Consider the following 19,031-nt stretch of genomic DNA (forward strand, 5'->3'; position numbering starts at 1 on the left):
GACCTTCGGCGACGAAGCATAGTCCCAACAGTAGCCCCTTTCGCGGTGCTAGATCGTTTTTCGTAACGAGCTTGATCCGTGAAAAAAGTTTCTTAAGCTTCGGAGCGCCGAAGGTCTCAAAAACACCTTCCCTGAGCTCGTTGTCGAGAAACGATTCAATCTCCCTGCGCGTAGCGGCCCCACCTTGCAAAGTTACTGTTCGGTCTCTGCGGTCCACCGTACAGCGAGTGCGAGCGGGTGTCCGCCTGGTGTAAAACTTCTGGCGCTTCGCCTTCTTACCTGCGGCACTATATAAACAGATGAGTAGGTGTGAAGTTACCACAGCATTTACTGCTATTTGCACTGTTTTGCTGCCAAAATTTTTAACCGTCGCCGAAGCTTGTTTGTCAGAATCGAACGAAGCTCCATCTTGAAACCTGCTTCGGAGGAAAAAAGTATTAAAGTTTCAGAAGTTCATAGTTTAATGGCCAGAGTCCGTTCTACCGCCAGGGTTGAGCGTGAGGGGGACGAAACTGAAGCTTCGGAGACTGTCCCTATCTCCGAAGCCATGCAACGATCCGGGCTAGTGACTTCGGAAAAGGTTCCTAGTGATGATGCGGAACAAGCAATCGCTGAAGCAGAAGGAGAAGATGCTGAGGAAATTGACCCCGAAGATGATTATCACCTTGCCACGCCAAGCAAACCCAGCCATTTGGACTTCGGGAAATCTACTGTTTCGAAGGCTGATCTGTCCAAGATGGTAAAGTCAGGTTATTTTACTGAAAATCAAAAGAAGCTATTACGCTTCGGGGGAGAAGAGACTACCCCAAAGCCGGAAAAAGATGAAATTGTTATTTTTAAGAGCTTCCTAAAGGCTGGATTAAGATTCCCCCTTCATGGGATTATTGCAGAGATATTGAAGAATTTCGGAATCTATTTTCACCAGCTAACCCCTAACGCTATCGTTAGGCTTAGTGTTTATATCTGGGCACTCCGAAGCCAGGCGGTGGAACCGTTTGCAGACAGCTTTTGCCGAGTTCACGAACTGCACTATCAGACAAAGGCTAGAAAGGATGGATTACATGACAATTTTGGTTGCTATAATTTTGCTTATCGGAAAACTACGAAGTATCCTGTGATCAGCTACCGAAGCAAATGGGCAGCAGGGTGGAAATCGGAATGGTTCTATGTTAAGGTTGATGACGATAAGGAAAAGCTTGTGCAAAGTCCACTTGAACTTACCTTCGGAGAAACCCGCCCCCAGTGCCACATGCTACCAGAGGGTCCGACTCAAAAAGCAATGTATGAATTCAAAATTATTGCAGAGAATATCAGTACAAGGGACCTGGTCCAGAAGTTTTTGGCTTTCAAGGTTTTTCCTAGTGTAAAAGAGTGGGAAATGCCGAAGCTGAAGGAGGAGAAGAAAAAAGGTGAACTTGTACGTTTGCCTTACTACTTCAAATTTAAGAAATACTTTAAAACTCCTTGCCAAGAGTGGCCGGATACAATTGAAGTGATGTGCAACGAGATACTTGGCAATTATTCCAAAAAAGAAGATCAATTGATGACCGCAGCCTTCGGCACCCGTCCGAAACGAAGGCTAAATCGAGTGTTGGACGCCTTGGGCTTCGATTACCCAGACTACGAAAATCTGAACAAAGGTGCCGGAGGTCAAAAAAGAAAAAGGGTAACTGAAGCCTTAGATGAAGGTGAAAAAGAGCCAATAAAGAAGAAAATTCCGAAGAAAAGGAAAGCTTCTTCTCCGAAGCAACAAATATCCGAAGCAGAAGAAACCCCCGCATCACCTTCTGCTGCTGTTGTTGAGGAAATTCTAAAGGTAATGACTGAATCCTTACCTGCGAAGCTAAGTCCACTGGGTCCTGAACTGACAAAGTTTTTTCAGAAGAACAAGGAGCCCGAGAGATCGAGGAAAATAATCAAAGCAAAGAAACAAAGAATCATTACCGTAACAGAGGTAATCGACAAAACGCCGCCAAGAGCTTCGGCCCAAAAAACACGAGCGGCTGCAGAGGAGGCAAATATTGAAATTGCACCTTCGGAGGCCGCAGCTGCCGAAGCTGCCTCAGCTGAAGATTTGAATTTGGAGAGCACAATTGAACATATTGACCAAATGCTGCTAGACATGGCTGCAGAAGAAGCTACCACTGCTGCCGAAGAGGCCGTGACCGCAGCGTCAAAGAAAGGAAAAGAAATTGCTGATGAAGCTTCAGAAAACGAAGCCTTCGCGTTCCAAAACTTAGTTGGAGAACATCTATCAAAAGCTGAAATAGAAGAGCTTAAAGAGTATGCCCAATCCTGTGGATACAAACCTGGGGCACTCCTCTTCGGAGGCGTTGATGATGAGAAATTAGAGTGTATTCGAGACCAAACAGGGGCCAAAGTTATCAGTACTCTGTCCAAGAGTATTGGATTCCCGAAGCTAGAAACAGACATCAGCCGCTACCGACGACAACATGTCGTTGGTAGTTTATTTTACTCCAACTTCAAGGTGAATAACTTGTCCCTTAACTTTTATTGCTTCTAATAAAAACATGTCTGACGAAGGTTGTGTTTGTGTAGAGTATGCTTTTGAGCAAAGCCTTGCAAATGCAGCAAGATCTTGAAGATAAAAAGCATGAAGTTATAATTGGAAATTTGGAAAACAAAATAAAAGAGCAATCAGATGCTTATGAGAAAAAGAACTTTGAGCTCCAGGCAACCGAAGGTTTACTGGCGGAAGCTGAAGCAAAAATATCAGAACTGAACACGAAGCTTCTCCGCCAGTCTGAGCAGTTCGAACAAGAAAAACAAGATCTCAATGCAAAACTTGAAGCCGAAGCTCAGCAAAATTCGGATTTGAGAAAACTACTGACAAGTCTTCAAGAAAAATGCTTGGAATTTAGCAACAAATGCATTCAACGATTAAGAAAGATTTTTTACTCAGTTGGAGCCAGCAGTGAAAAATTCACCCCCTCAGCTGAAGATCTACCGAAAACCTTCGAACATATTGAGGGGGAGATTGACGAGCTCGACGAAGTCATAGCTGGGCATGGTGACTTCTGTGCCTGGGTGGCTTCTCGAGGGACTGCTGCAGCCTTCCTGAAGGCTGGCTGTGATCATGGGAAGATTGTCAATAGGCCAAATTTCACTTTGTCACCATCAATCCTGGATGACACCCCTGATCTCGCCCGAAGCATTTCAAATCGATTTGAAAAAATGATATGGACAAAAGGTGGTCGAGAGAAAGCTGGAGACGAAGCTCGTAGCCACCTTGATCCAGTAAGAAACCATACCTTGTGCTTACCTTTTTCTGTAAACTTGATTTTGACTTCCAACGACCTTATTCATGTAGGATGACGAAGCCGAAGCTGATGATCAAAAATAACGCCGAAGCCAAAGCTCCTGTCACACCCGGTTTTGGAAGGTAAACCGAATGCGAACTATGTACGTGCCAGGATCAGAACTCACGTACACAGCGATTACATAAATGAACATCATCACACAATGCTCGAATAATAACTTAAAAGAGAACTTATTACATCATAGAGTCATAGACATCCACATATTCATTGTCTTAACAAGTAAATCAAAGTGCTAAACGAAACGCAGTAACGATAAGGCCTTCACAGGCAGCTGACTGGGGGTTGCCGCCAACCCACACCTAGAATTCATCGTAGTCTTGGAACTCCTGGAAGTCTCCTTCCACGGCTTCGCCTTCTCCCGAGCAGTGGTTACAATGCGGACAACCTGGTGTTTTGTGGTAAAGCAAGGATGAGTACACATCAACGTACTCAGCAAATGTCCCGTTTGGCTGAGGTGGACTAGCTTTATGTGGGGTTAGGCTCAAGCAGTTGCTTTTAGTTGGTCAAGTATTTATCATTAGTAGAAGCCAGATTTTAGCATTAACCAATCCGTAAACCATTTCCTCATCGAGGAACATCATCATCATAGTCGAACCAAAACCATGTCATAATCATTGTATCTCGAACCATCTGTATCTCTAATCAAAGAGGATCCCAAGGCTGCTCTTAACCGTGAGCACGGCTGATATACCAGTTTCACTACCCTCTACAGAGGTTGCACACTTTACCCATGAGTCATGATTCCCTTTCTACCCGGGGAGAGCTAATCCCCATTGACCACTACCTAGGTGGTCCGGCAGGGCATCACTACGTAGCTTTTACAAAGATTCCCCAGAGATCATAGCTGCCCGTTAGGTTTCTCCAGTTTGATAAACACAGTACCCCTCCCCGCAGGAGAGTGACTAACAAAGAGCAAAACGAAAGAACCTCGGCACTCAGCCTCGGCAGAGCAAGCACTGTGCCTGGACCCCATTGACGGCACGACGGCTAAGCAACTACACCTCTAGTTCATCCAATTAATCAGCTAAGGGCATCCCATTTCACCCTCATGGTTGCACTGTTATCCCGGGTGGTCTCTCAACGAACCAGTCCTTACGGAGAGGTACTCAGGAAACAGCCTGAGCCCCCTAGAGTATCACAAGATCATCAACATCATCAGGATAACAGTATCATAAATAGTCACATCATGTTCATTGATTAAGTTAAGGCAATAGCAGAGTGCTAACCATAACAGCCCATAAGGTCATCAAGGATAAAGTAAAGTGTAAAGCTAGTCAATCCTTAGGTTTCAAGTAAGTAATGCAGGGTAGTAAGTTATAAATGAATAGGACATAATGGGACAGAGGACACTTGCCTTCACCAAACTGCTGATCAGGGACTTCCTCTGCAACTGCCTCGGGAAACACAGACTGCTCGTTGTCTACGTAAAGCAATCATTCACACTATGCACTTGGGAAAATAACAAACAAAAACAATATACCAAACTTATGCAGCAGAGAGGGGTCACAAGTTCGTACTTGAAAAGGGATAGGCACTCTGGTGTTCCCTAGGTCTGGGGTAGAGGGCTACACAAAGTGATTCACTATCTACTAATCAGGTCTAAGTTAGTGGTGGGATTAAATAATTATCTGGTTTAAGTTCCTAAACTTAAGTGTTTAAGTCCATAAACTTAAGTAATCCAACTTTTATTAAAGTCTACTCATTTCCAATTATCTTAAATAAGGTTTCAATAGCCTTAATCCTATCCTAGTGATTAGCTATTAATTAATACATGGAAACAGCAGGGAAACATTGCATAAACAGATAGATAACAATATTATGAACATTTTGCAATTTGAAGCACCTAATTTGGAGTTCATATGACAAAGTTATGAATTTTACAAGTTTAGGGGTTAAAATTATACCCTAAGGACTTATTTTGAATTAAATAAAAGGGCCAGGGACTTAACTGCGAGAAACCAGGGACGGCGGGCGCAATTTCCAGAAAACAGGGGGGCTCTTTAAGAAAATGCGCGGGCGAAGGGGTATCGGGCGCCTACAGCCGTTGGATCTCAGATCGGCGGCTAGGATTAGATCCTGCGGGCGGGCGCGCGGGCGCGCGGCGGCGGGAGCGGCTGACAGGCGGGGCCGGGCGGACAGCGCGGGCGCGCGGGCGAGCTGACAAGTGGGGCCTAGCGGGCAGAGAGACGGGGTGAGGGGGCAGTGGGCCTGGGCCGCTGGATCGCTGGCGGACGGCCAGGATTAGGTCCGGGCGAGTTGAATCAGGGCCGCCCGATCTGGGTTGAACGGCGGAGATCGGATGGGCGGCCTGGGTCTTCCCTACGGCTAGCTGGGCGGCGGCGCTCGTCCCCGCGGCGGAGGGCTCGCCGGAGACGAGGGGCGCGGGCGATTGGCGGGGCTCTGGGGCAATCCGAGTGGTCGGGGAGGTCGGGGAGGGCGCGGGGAGTTCTCCGGTAGGGTCTGGGTCGGGGCAGAGGCACCGGAGGGGGGCGATTCACGGCGGGGCGGCTCGGCGGCGGGGCTACTCTACTCCGGCGAGCAATCAAACGCAACAGAGAGCAAAACAAAGGGCGATAGGGGCGGGAGAGGTCCGTTACCTCAAGGCGGGCTCCGGGGACTCCTCGGCGGCGACGGAGACGCGACGGGGACCCGGGTCGACGGTGGCGGCTGCACGGCGGACGACGGGTGAGCGCGGGCAGAGAGAAATAGGGAGGGGGAGAGGGAATTGGGGCGCGTTCCGAGTTGCGGGCGTCGGGGCGGAGCTCACCGGGGCTAAGGGCGCGGCGGAGCTCCAACGGCGACGAAGAACCGAGCTCGGGACGGCGGGGTTATGGCGGCGGTGCTCTGCGTGCGCGCAGCGAGGGGGGAAGAGAGGGTCTACTGGGCGCAAATGGGGGGAGAGGGTGAGGGCGAGTGGGCTCGGGGCACAAGTGGCCGAGGGCGAGGTGGGGCGAGTTCCACGCGCGACGTGGGCGCGGGGGAGGTGGGCGCGAGCAGCTCGGCGGCGGTTACGCGGGGACGACGGGGCTGACAGCCCGGGCCCGCGACGCAGAGAGAGAGGAGAAAGCGGGTGCGGGCGCGAGAGAAGCGGGGCTGACGGGTTGGGCCCACGGGCAGAGAGAGAGCGAGGGAGCGGGCGCGCGCGGGGAAGGCGGGCGCCGACGGGTGGGGCCGGACGAGCAGTGAGAGAGAGAGGCGGGTGCGCGGAAGGCGGGCGCGCCGACAGGCCGGGCCCGCTGCGCAGAGAGAGAAGGGGGGGGAGAGAGGCGCGCGCGGGGTGGGCCGACTGGGCCGAAAGGCCGAGGAGGGCGGGTAAGTGGGCTGCTTTGCCTTTTCCTTTTATTCTGAATTGTTTTTCCCTTTTCTTTTATTTATTCTATTTGATTCAAATTCAAATGAGCCCCAAATTCAAATTAGACCTTTTGAGAATTATGCACCAAACAAAAGTGAAATCTAGGGTTCAACATGATGCAACAATTCATACTCCACTAGGGTTTAACATAATAGACTATGGTTACAAGTAAAATAAGCACTTAGCTCCTATAGAAATGAGAGAGAAAAGAATTAGGAAGGATGAGAAAAGGAAGTAACACCTGAATTTGTGAATATGAGCAAAGAAATTTTATACCCCCAAATTCAGGGTGTTACAAACCTATCCCCCTTAAAAGAATCTCGCCCCGAGATTCAAGGTTGGTCAGCAAAGAGTTCAGGGTATTTGGCCTTCAGGTCATCTTCTCGTTCCCTGGTTGCTTCTTCCTCAGAGTGGTGACCCCATCTGACTTTGCACATTCTGATGGTATTCCTCCGGGTGACTCTGTCTGCAAACTCCAGAATCTGCGTTGGCTTCTCTATGTATGTCAGATCTTCCTGGACTTCCAAACCTTCCACTGGTAACTGTTCTTCTGGTACTCGCAGACACTTCTTCAATTGTGACACATGGAACACATTGTGCACTGCTGACAAACTCTATGGTAGGTCGAGCTGGTAGGCCACTTCTCCACGCTTGGCTTGAATCTGATATGGTCCGACGTACCGGGGTGCTAGCTTGCCTTTGACTCCGAACCTTCTGACTCCCCTGATAGGTGACACCTTCAGATAGACGTAGTCTCCCACTTCAAAACTCAGTTCCCTTCTCCTTCTGTCCGCATAGCTTCGCTGCCTTGACTGGGCTGTCTTCAGGTTCTCCCGAACCATTCTGATATTCTCTTCGGCTTCAAGCAAGATGTTGGGGCCAAACACCTGTCTCTCTCCAGGCTGGTCCCAGTGCAGCGGAGTCCTACAACTCCGTCCATAGAGTGCCTGAAACGGTGACATCTTCAAGCTGGCCTGGTAACTATTGTTGTAGGAGAATTCTGCATAAGGTAACCTTTTGTCCCATCCTGACTTGTCTTGCAACGCACAGGCTCTCAACATATCTTCTAGGATCTGGTTAGTTCTTTCAGTCTAACCGTCTGTCTGCGGGTGATAAGCTGAGCTGAAGTTCAAATGGGTGCCCAAAGCTTCTTGTAGCTGCTGCCAAAAATGAGATGTGAACTGCGTTCCTCGATCTGACACTATCTTCTTCGGCACACCATGAAGGCAGACTATTCGTGACATGTATAACTCAGCTAACGTTGCTCCGGTGTATGTTGTCTTCACAGGTATGAAGTGGGCCACCTTTGTTAAGCGGTCCACAACCACCCAGATGGAATCGTAGCCGGCCCGGGTACGAGGTAGGCCAACTATGAAATCCATCCCGATTTCATCCCACTTCCACTGAGGAATCCGCAAAGGCTGCAACAATCCGGCAGGCCTCTGATGCTCTGCTTTGGTTCTCTGACAGCTATCACAGATGGCGACATATTCTGCGATCTCCCTTTTCATACCATACCACCAAAACCTCCTTTTTAAATCCTGGTACATCTTCTCACTCACTGGGTGTATGGAGTAGGCTGTCTCATGAGCTTCCTTGAGGATCAGTTCCCGAATAGGTTTGAGGTCGGGAACACACAATCGGTCCTTGAACCAGATTACTCTTTCTTCATCCTCTCGAAAGTCTTTGCCTCTTCCTTCTAGGATCAGCTGCCGGATCTTGTTGATGTTTTCATCATCCTTCTGCCCTTCTTTGATCTCCCGCTCTAGGGTGGGCTCCAATTCCACTGTCACTCCTTGCGTACTATTCAGGAAACCGAGGCTCAGTCTGTCAAACTCCTTGGCTAACTCATACGGCATTGGGTGCGAGGCCAACATATTGACTTGACTTTTCCTGCTCAAAGCATCTGCAACAACATTGGCTTTGCCCGGATGGTAATGTATCTCCAACTCATAGTCTTTGATCAGTTCCAACCATCTTCGCTGCCTCATGTTTAGTTCTGACTGGGTGAATATGTACTTCAGACTCTTATGATCTGTGTAGATGTCGCACTTCTGCCCATACAGGTAATGTCTCCAGGTCTTTAAAGCATGAACCACTGCTGCCAATTCCAGGTCATGTGTGGGATAATTCTTCTCATGGATCTTCAACTGTCGAGATGAGTATGCTACAACTCTTCCTTCTTGCATTAGCACACATCCCAATCCGGTGTACGAAGCGTCGCAATACACTGAGAATGACTTGTGAACATCAGGCAGGACTAACACAGGAGCTGTAGTCAATCTATTCTTCAGTTCTTCAAATGCTTCCTGACACTTTTGGGTCCACTTAAACTCAACTTTCTTCGCTAGCAACGCTGTCATTGGTCTAGCAATCTTCGAGAAACCTTCAATGAAACGCCTATAATACCCAGCCATTCCAATGAAGCTCTTGATCCCACGAACATCTTTCGGTGCTTTCCAGTTCAGGATATCTGCTACTTTCTTTGGATCCACTGCTAACCCATCTTGATTTATGATGTGACCCAGAAATAAGACTTCATGAATCCAGAACTCGCATTTGCCCAGCTTGGCATACAACTGATGCTCTCGAAGCCTTTGCAATACCATCTTCAAATGTTTTACATGATCTTCCTCACTTTGAGAGTATATGAGAATGTCATCGATGAACACTACCACAAACTTGTCCAGATAATCCATGAACACACTGTTCATCAGGTACATAAAGAAGGCTGGCGCATTTGTCAAACCAAAGGACATAACTGTGAACTCATATAACCCATACTTGGTGATGAATGCTGTCTTCGGTATATCCGAGGGTCGGATTCTGAGTTGATGATAACCAGATCTCAGATCTATCTTCGAGAATACGCTGGCACCTCTGAGCTGGTCGAACAAATCTTCTATCCTTGGCAGGGGGTACTTGTTCTTGACAGTGACTTCATTCAAGGCTCTGTAGTCTATGCACATCCTTTTGGTACCATCTTTCTTCTCTACAAACAACACTGGAGCGGCCCAAGGCGAGGTGCTTGGCCTGATGTAACCCTTCTCTAGCATCTCATCTATCTGCTTCTTGAGTTCCACCAATTCTGGTCCAGACACTCGATAGGCTCTCTTTGAAATGGGGGCGGTACCAGGGATAAGCTCTATGGCAAATTCAACATTTCTCTCGGGTGGCATGCCCGTTAGCTCCTCGGGAAACACATCCGGAAAGTCTGACACGACCTTGATAGCCTCGAGCGGGTTAGGCTCCTTACTATCAACTGAAATCTGATGACAGGCTCCCTCTTCTGACTTAGGCATCCTTAGCTCGGCCACTACCTCTTCTCCTGACGGGGATTTCAATGTTATGGTCCTCTTGTCACAACTAACATTTGCTTCATACTTCATCAACCAGTTCATCCCTAGAATGACATCTATCCCAGGGGTGCCTATTACTATTAAGTCACTGGGGAATCCTATCCCCCTTATTTCCACCATTATGTTTGAACATATTTTATCTGTTTGCACCTTGCCACCAACCGAATTAATCCTCATGGGTGGCATCATTGCCTCTACTGAGATGTTATGCAATTCTACCCATGTTGCAGTGACAAAAGAATGAGTTGCACCAGTATCAAATAGCACTTTCGCGGGATGAGATTCGACTGAGAACATACCTACTGCCACGTCTGGTGCATCCTGGATCGCTTCGGCCTCCAAGTGGTTCACCTTTCCGCGGTTGTATGCTTGGTTACGATTGCCTGCTGCCGGCTGCAGTACACCTTGCTTTGCTGAAGCATTGGGGTTGGTCTGCTGCTGCGCCATCTTCTTTGGGCACTGCATCGCCCAGTGGCCTTGTTCTCCACAGTGGAAGCATCCTCTGCCTCCTCCTGGTGCTGGGGCTGCTTGGTTGCTCTGATTCACTGCTGGGGCAGGAAGGCGAGGTGCCTGGTTGTTCTGCTTCTGATACTGATTACCTCCCTGCTGGCTGTGCTGACGATACTGCTGCTGCTGCTGTGGGTACTGCCTCTGAAACTGCTGCTGATGCGGACGCTGATTCTGATTCTGATATCCCTGTGGGTGACCAGGTCTGCCTTGCTGAGATGAACTGCCTGAGAAACGCGGACGGCTGATGCCTCCGGACTGGGGTCCACTCATCTTGCGCTTCCGATCTTCCATATCCTTACGCTTCTTCTCAGTCATAACTGCCCTATCGATCAGGTGCTGGAAGGTGGGGAAGGTGTGATTCATCAGCTGGTAATGCAGGGGATCCACCAAACCTCTCATGAACCTGTACTGCCTCTTGGCATCAGTGTTGACATCCTCGGGTGCGTAACGAGACAGCTGCAGAAACTTGTCTCTGTACTCACTAACAGACAGGGGTCCCTGCTTCAGGGCCAGAAACTCCTCCTTCTTTACGATCATCAGTCCTTCTGGCACATGGTACCGACGGAAACTCTCGCTGAATTCCTCCCAAGTGATGGCTTCGGGGTCAGCATGTGTGGCGAGGTAGGACTCCCACCAGGACTGGGCTGCTCCCCTCAGCTGGCGGGGACCATACAGAACCTTCTCCCTGTCGTCGCATTGGGCGGTGCGCAGTTCCCTCTCCACTGCGCGCAACCAGTCTTCTGCATCCATGGGGTCAGCAGAATGGGCGAAGGTAGGAGGATGCCCTCTCATGAACTCACCACGCTTATCTCGTGGCATCTGGGGCATCTGCACTTGCAATTGGGGTTGGGGTTGCTGTTGAGCCTGCTGCATGGCTGCCAGAGTCTGCCCAATGGCCTGCACTGCCTGGGTCTGCATCAAGAACATCTGCTCCACTGACATCGGGGGTGGTGGGGGAGGCTGCCTCTGATTTTCCTCCTGCTGGTCATGCTGCTCCAGCTGAGCACGCCTGTTGCATCGGCGCCTGTTGTCAGACATCTGTGGAAGACATTCACACATCAGCATTGATCTCACAATCTTTCAGCATAAGAAAAGAGAATACAGAATTCTTCATGACACTGAGTGAACAAAAGAGCTTCACTGATCCTCATTATGATTCAACACAGCTTCTCAGATAAATAAGGAAAGTAAGAGTAAATGGCTTCCCAACTAAACAACTGACTTCATTAATATCACTAGCTAGGCCAAACTGCAGGGGAAACCCACAGGTTGGCAACAGTCATTACAAAGATTCAAATCCAGCACAAGTTCACCATAACAAGCAATAAAGCAACTGATAAGCAAACTAAACTAAATGGAAGCAACTGATAAGCAAACTAGACTGACTACCTAAGACTGAGACATCTGACTTAAGAATTATTACAAACTCCGACGCTAGCGATCTAGGGATCCAGATCTATCCTGGTCTTACAGACAGGGGAACCATAAGTGTGGTGACCACGTGGCGGTGAGCGGTATGGGTGCTGAGTCCCAACAGGAGCGGGAGAACCACCCTCCTGGTGATGGCGCTCTGCCAACTCAGCACGCAACTCCGCAATCTCCGTTCGAGCCCTGCTTAGCTCGTCCAGAGAGTGATCCAGCTCCGTGTTAAGCACTGCGACTAGGTTGACTGTGCTGCTCAACCTAGGGTTAGCCTCACCAACAGGTGAAACAACCACACTCTCTGTGCTGCCAGTAGGGCGGCGGGGGTAGTACCGAAGGTTAAGACCGTCGGCCACGCCACCGAACAAAGAACAGTACTGAGAGAGTGCACGCCGTGCTGCATCCTGCATAGCCGCCTCTGCAGTGTCCCTCTCGGAGATGGAATAGTGCTCCGAAACGGCCTCCGCACCCCGGAGGTCATCCTCCGGACGGCGAACTAGGCAGGTAGCCTCCCAGCGGTCCGGGTACCTCCCGCGACTGTGCTGGTAGACTACGCAACGATACTCGATCGACCAGGTGTGCCGGTCGAAAGCCTGGCGCAGCAAGGTGTCGAGTGCGTCGTGGAAGTGACAACCGCGAGCGGCGTCACGGGTGATGGGTCGGGCGACCCATCCTTCCGCCTCCTGCGGCTCAGAGGACTCCGTACTGTGGTCTGAGTCGTCGTCGTCGGGATCTCCTCCAGTGGCTCCTCCAGTAGCTCCTCCAACAGCCGGGACGTCCCGCGGTGGAACAAGGGGCGCCTCCAGCTGGGCAACAGAGGAACGGGGCCTCACGGTCTCCACCTCCTGCTGGGGTGAGGAGGAAGAGCCCTGCTGCTCTCTATGCTGGCGCCGGCGTTCCTGCTCCTCACGCAGACGGTGGTGCAGCCTCTCCAGGTGACTCGACTGTCCGGACACGGTGCGGTGCAGAGGACGCTCCGCAAGTCGAGACGGCAGGAAAGGAATCACCGACTTACGTGCAGTGTGCCTAAGACGAGCCATCTACAAAAGACACCGTAAGCACAAGAGTAAGAGCAGAACTAATATGACAAGTGAATAAACCAAAGATAGAATAAGATAAAAATTTTAACAAGGTATAGTATAGATAGATAGTAAAACATAGGGTTGGTCGAGGTGACCGACTTTTGAAGTAACAACAGAGGTCAAGGTGAGAGGGAAGGTCAATAGTCCTTAGTACGACCAGTGCTACTCTAGGTCAGCGGTTCTACAGTCAGCACGGCTTTGATACCACTTATGTCACACCCGGTTTTGGAAGGTAAACCGAATGCGAACTATGTACGTGCCAGGATCAGAACTCACGTACACAGCGATTACATAAATGAACATCATCACACAATGCTCGAATAATAACTTAAAAGAGAACTTATTACATCATAGAGTCATAGACATCCACATATTCATTGTCTTAACAAGTAAATCAAAGTGCTAAACGAAACGCAGTAACGATAAGGCCTTCACAGGCAGCTGACTGGGGGTTGCCGCCAACCCACACCTAGAATTCATCGTAGTCTTGGAACTCCTGGAAGTCTCCTTCCACGGCTTCGCCTTCTCCCGAGCAGTGGTTACAATGCGGACAACCTGGTGTTTTGTGGTAAAGCAAGGATGAGTACACATCAACGTACTCAGCAAATGTCCCGTTTGGCTGAGGTGGACTAGCTTTATGTGGGGTTAGGCTCAAGCAGTTGCTTTTAGTTGGTCAAGTATTTATCATTAGTAGAAGCCAGATTTTAGCATTAACCAATCCGTAAACCATTTCCTCATCGAGGAACATCATCATCATAGTCGAACCAAAACCATGTCATAATCATTGTATCTCGAACCATCTGTATCTCTAATCAAAGAGGATCCCAAGGCTGCTCTTAACCGTGAGCACGGCTGATATACCAGTTTCACTACCCTCTGCAGAGGTTGCACACTTTACCCATGAGTCATGATTCCCTTTCTACCCGGGGAGAGCTAATCCCCATTGACCACTACCTAGGTGGTCCGGCAGGGCATCACTACGTAGCTTTTACAAAGATTCCCCAGAGATCATAGCTGCCCGTTAGGTTTCTCCAGTTTGATAAACACAGTACCCCTCCCCGCAGGAGAGTGACTAACAAAGAGCAAAACGAAAGAACCTCGGCACTCAGCCTTGGCAGAGCAAGCACTGTGCCTGGACCCCATTGACGGCACGACGGCTAAGCAACTACACCTCTAGTTCATCCAATTAATCAGCTAAGGGCATCCCATTTCACCCTCATGGTTGCACTGTTATCCCGGGTGGTCTCTCAACGAACCAGTCCTTACGGAGAGGTACTCAGGAAACAGCCTGAGCCCCCTAGAGTATCACAAGATCATCAACATCATCAGGATAACAGTATCATAAATAGTCACATCATGTTCATTGATTAAGTTAAGGCAATAGCAGAGTGCTAACCATAACAGCCCATAAGGTCATCAAGGATAAAGTAAAGTGTAAAGCTAGTCAATCCTTAGGTTTCAAGTAAGTAATGCAGGGTAGTAAGTTATAAATGAATAGGACATAATGGGACAGAGGACACTTGCCTTCACCAAACTGCTGATCAGGGACTTCCTCTGCAACTGCCTCGGGAAACACAGACTGCTCGTTGTCTATGTAAAGCAATCATTCACACTATGCACTTGGGAAAATAACAAACAAAAACAATATACCAAACTTATGCAGCAGAGAGGGGTCACAAGTTCATACTTGAAAAGGGATAGGCACTCTGGTGTTCCCTAGGTCTGGGGTAGAGGGCTACACAAAGTGATTCACTATCTACTAATCAGGTCTAAGTTAGTGGTGGGATTAAATAATTATCTGGTTTAAGTTCCTAAACTTAAGTGTTTAAGTCCATAAACTTAAGTAATCCAACTTTTATTAAAGTCTACTCATTTCCAATTATCTTAAATAAGGTTTCAATAGCCTTAATCCTATCCTAGTGATTAGCTATTAATTAATACATGGAAACAGCAGGGAAACATTGCATAAACAGATAGATAACAATATTATGAACATTTTGCAATTTGAAGCACCTAATTTGGAGTTCATATGACAAAGTTATGAATTTTACAAGTTTAGGGGTTAAAATTATACCCTAAGGACTTATTTTGAATTAAATAAAAGGGCCAGGGACTTAACTGCGAGAAACCAGGGACGGCGGGCGCAATTTCCAGAAAACAGGGGGGCTCTTTAAGAAAATGCGCGGGCGAAGGGGTATCGGGCGCCTACAGCCGTTGGATCTCAGATCGGCGGCTAGGATTAGATCCTGCGGGCGGGCGCGCGGGCGCGCGGCGGCGGGAGCGGCTGACAGGCGGGGCCGGGCGGACAGCGCGGGCGCGCGGGCGAGCTGACAAGTGGGGCCTAGCGGGCAGAGAGACGGGGTGAGGGGGCAGTGGGCCTGGGCCGCTGGATCGCTGGCGGACGGCCAGGATTAGGTCCGGGCGAGTTGAATCAGGGCCGCCCGATCTGGGTTGAACGGTGGAGATCGGATGGGCGGCCTGGGTCTTCCCTACGGCTAGCTGGGCGGCGGCGCTCGTCCCCACGGCGAAGGGCTCGCCGGAGACGAGGGGCGCGGGCGATTGGCGGGGCTCTGGGGCAATCCGAGTGGTCGGGGAGGTCGGGGAGGGCGCGGGGAGTTCTCCGGTAGGGTCTGGGTCGGGGCAGAGGCACCGGAGGGGGGCGATTCACGGCGGGGCGGCTCGGCGGCGGGGCTACTCTACTCCGGCGAGCAATCAAACGCAACAGAGAGCAAAACAAAGGGCGATAGGGGCGGGAGAGGTCCGTTACCTCAAGGCGGGCTCCGGGGACTCCTCGGCGGCGACGGAGACGCGACGGGGACCCGGGTCGACGGTGGCGGCTGCACGGCGGACGACGGGTGAGCGCGGGCAGAGAGAAATAGGGAGGGGGAGAGGGAATTGGGGCGCGTTCCGAGTTGCGGGCGTCGGGGCGGAGCTCACCGGGGCTAAGGGCGCGGCGGAGCTCCAACGGCGACGAAGAACCGAGCTCGGGACGGCGGGGTTATGGCGGCGGTGCTCTGCGTGCGCGCACCGAGGGGGGAAGAGAGGGTCTACTGGGCGCAAATGGGGGGAGAGGGTGAGGGCGAGTGGGCTCGGGGCACAAGTGGCCGAGGGCGAGGTGGGGCGAGTTCCACGCGCGACGTGGGCGCGGGGGAGGTGGGCGCGAGCAGCTCGGCGGCGGTTACGCGGGGACGACGGGGCTGACAGCCCGGGCCCGCGACGCAGAGAGAGAGGAGAAAGCGGGTGCGGGCGCGAGAGAAGCGGGGCTGACGGGTTGGGCCCACGGGCAGAGAGAGAGCGAGGGAGCGGGCGCGCGCGGGGAAGGCGGGCGCCGACGGGTGGGGCCGGACGAGCAGTGAGAGAGAGAGGCGGGTGCGCGGAAGGCGGGCGCGCCGACAGGCCGGGCCCGCTGCGCAGAGAGAGAAGGGGGGGGGAGAGAGGCGCGCGCGGGGTGGGCCGACTGGGCCGAAAGGCCGAGGAGGGCGGGTAAGTGGGCTGCTTTGCCTTTTCCTTTTATTCTGAATTGTTTTTCCCTTTTCTTTTATTTATTCTATTTGATTCAAATTCAAATGAGCCCCAAATTCAAATTAGACCTTTTGAGAATTATGCACCAAACAAAAGTGAAATCTAGGGTTCAACATGATGCAACAATTCATACTCCACTAGGGTTTAACATAATAGACTATGGTTACAAGTAAAATAAGCACTTAGCTCCTATAGAAATGAGAGAGAAAAGAATTAGGAAGGATGAGAAAAGGAAGTAACACCTGAATTTGTGAATATGAGCAAAGAAATTTTATACCCCCAAATTCAGGGTGTTACAGCTCCTTGGAGATTTAGATAGTAGTCTGTAGACAGTACTTAAAAAACTTTTGAGATAACTTTTGTAAATGTAACCAAAACTTGTCTTTGATGAAATCTGTTCATACCTTGTTATATATCCTTATCCTTCCATTGATGTATGAGAAATGCTTTGATGTGGACGAAATTTTCTTTTGAGCCGAAGGCGAAAAAACACCTTCCCTTCTTTTTGTACGCAGCGAAGCATAGAAAACAACATTTTCCTTTCTTCTTTGTGTACGAAGCTCTTTTTTCCCTTTCTTTTTCTCTTTTTGCCGAAGCAACCATTTATGCGATGAAGATGATTATCCTACATATGCCTAGATGAATGTTTATGAATGCAAATGCTATGATGTAATGTGATGTGCAAATGAATGGCCAAACACGTATCCGAAGCCATATTCATAGCCATTATTTTCTTAAAAACAATCACACCTCAGCTCTGCATTCCCTTAGGAACGACTTTGGAGCTTCTTCGCCTTTACTTTTGGCGGAATCAGCGTTGACTTTTCGCTGTAAGCTCTGCATTCCCTTAGGAACGTCTTTGGAGCTTCTTCGCCTTTACTTTTGGCGGAATCAGCATTGACTTTTCGCTGTAAGCTCTGCATTCCCTTAGGAACGTCTTTGGAGCTTCTTCGTTTTTACTTTTTGGCACTCGATGGTGCGCTCTCAGCTTTTACATTTACATTCTTTGGGGGATTTTGCTCTTATAAGACTAAAAAAGGAAATTACATATGCTGGCCCCATTAAAAACCTTTCTCCCCCTTTGGAAAGGAAAAGGGTGCCATGAAAGAAAAAATAAAAATATGAAAAATTACATCGAATTATACATAATATCGCTGAAGCTCATCCGCATTCCAAGACCTAGGAATGTCATTTCCATCCATATCTTTCAATCTGTATGAACCGGGTCTTGACGAAGATGCTACTAAGAAAGGCCCGTCCCATTTCAACTGCAATTTGCCCACTGTTTCCGGGTTGGCCACCCTCCGAAGCACCAAGTGCCCTGGCTCAATATTTTTTAGCCGAACTTTTCTATCCCGCCATTTGACTGTTTCAGCTTGGTATTTATTGATATTCTCCACGGCTTGCAGTCTGATCCCTTCTAAAGCATCTTTTTCTATAGAATAAGCAGCTTCGGAATCTGATTCTGCCGAAGCTACTATCCTTATTGATCCGGTTTTAGCTTCCTCTGGAGTTATTGCTTCGTCACCGAATAACAACTTGAATGGAGTGAAGCCTGTAGACCTTGATGTTGTCGTGTTGTGGCTCCACACCACTTTGGTTAACTGATCTGGCCATTTTCCTCTGGGTTGATTGAAGATTAACTTCATTATTCCTGTCATTATAATGCCGTTGGCTCTTTCAACGAGTCCATTTGACTCCGGGTGCCTAACTGATGCAAAATGGATCTTCGTACCAATTTGGTCACAGAAATCCCTGAAAGCTTCGGAGTCAAACTGTGTCCCATTGTCCACAGTGATGGCCTTTGGCACCCCGAAACGACAAACAATATTCTGCCAGAAAAACTTTTGGACGGTGGCCGAAGTTATTGTGGCTAAAGGCTTCGCCTCAATCCATTTAGAAAAATATTCCACAGCTACTACAACATATCTCAGGTTCCCTTGGGCCGGTGGTAACGGACCTAACAAGTCAAGGCCCCACCTTTGCAATGGCCAAGTGGGTTGTATGAGCTGTGTTAAGGACGAAGGTTGTTTTTGATCTCTTGCACATTTCTGACAACCTTCGCACTTTTGAACCAATTCTGCTGCATCCGAAGCTGCCTTCGGCCAATAAAACCCTTGACGGAAAATTTTTCCAAGTAACGGCCTAGATCCGATGTGAGATCCACACAGGCCTGCATGTATTTCTTTCATTAACTCTATACCTTCGGTTCTGGATAAACATTTGAGCAGCGGAGCACAAACTCCATGTTTGTACAACTCCCCTTCTATCATGACATATGGACGAGCTCTTGCCTCTATCCTCTTGTTATATGCTTCGTCATCTGAAAGGAATTTACCCTGAAGGTAAGAAATGATTTCAGTTCTCCAATCTTCGCTAAAAACAGGAGATATGTTAAGGACTGCTCTTTCAAGAAGTTCCACCGAAGGTGCTTTTATTGTTT

Source organism: Zea mays, chromosome 1 (genome assembly GCF_902167145.1).
Source record: "Zea mays cultivar B73 chromosome 1, Zm-B73-REFERENCE-NAM-5.0, whole genome shotgun sequence".
Taxonomy (NCBI): domain Eukaryota; kingdom Viridiplantae; phylum Streptophyta; class Magnoliopsida; order Poales; family Poaceae; genus Zea; species Zea mays.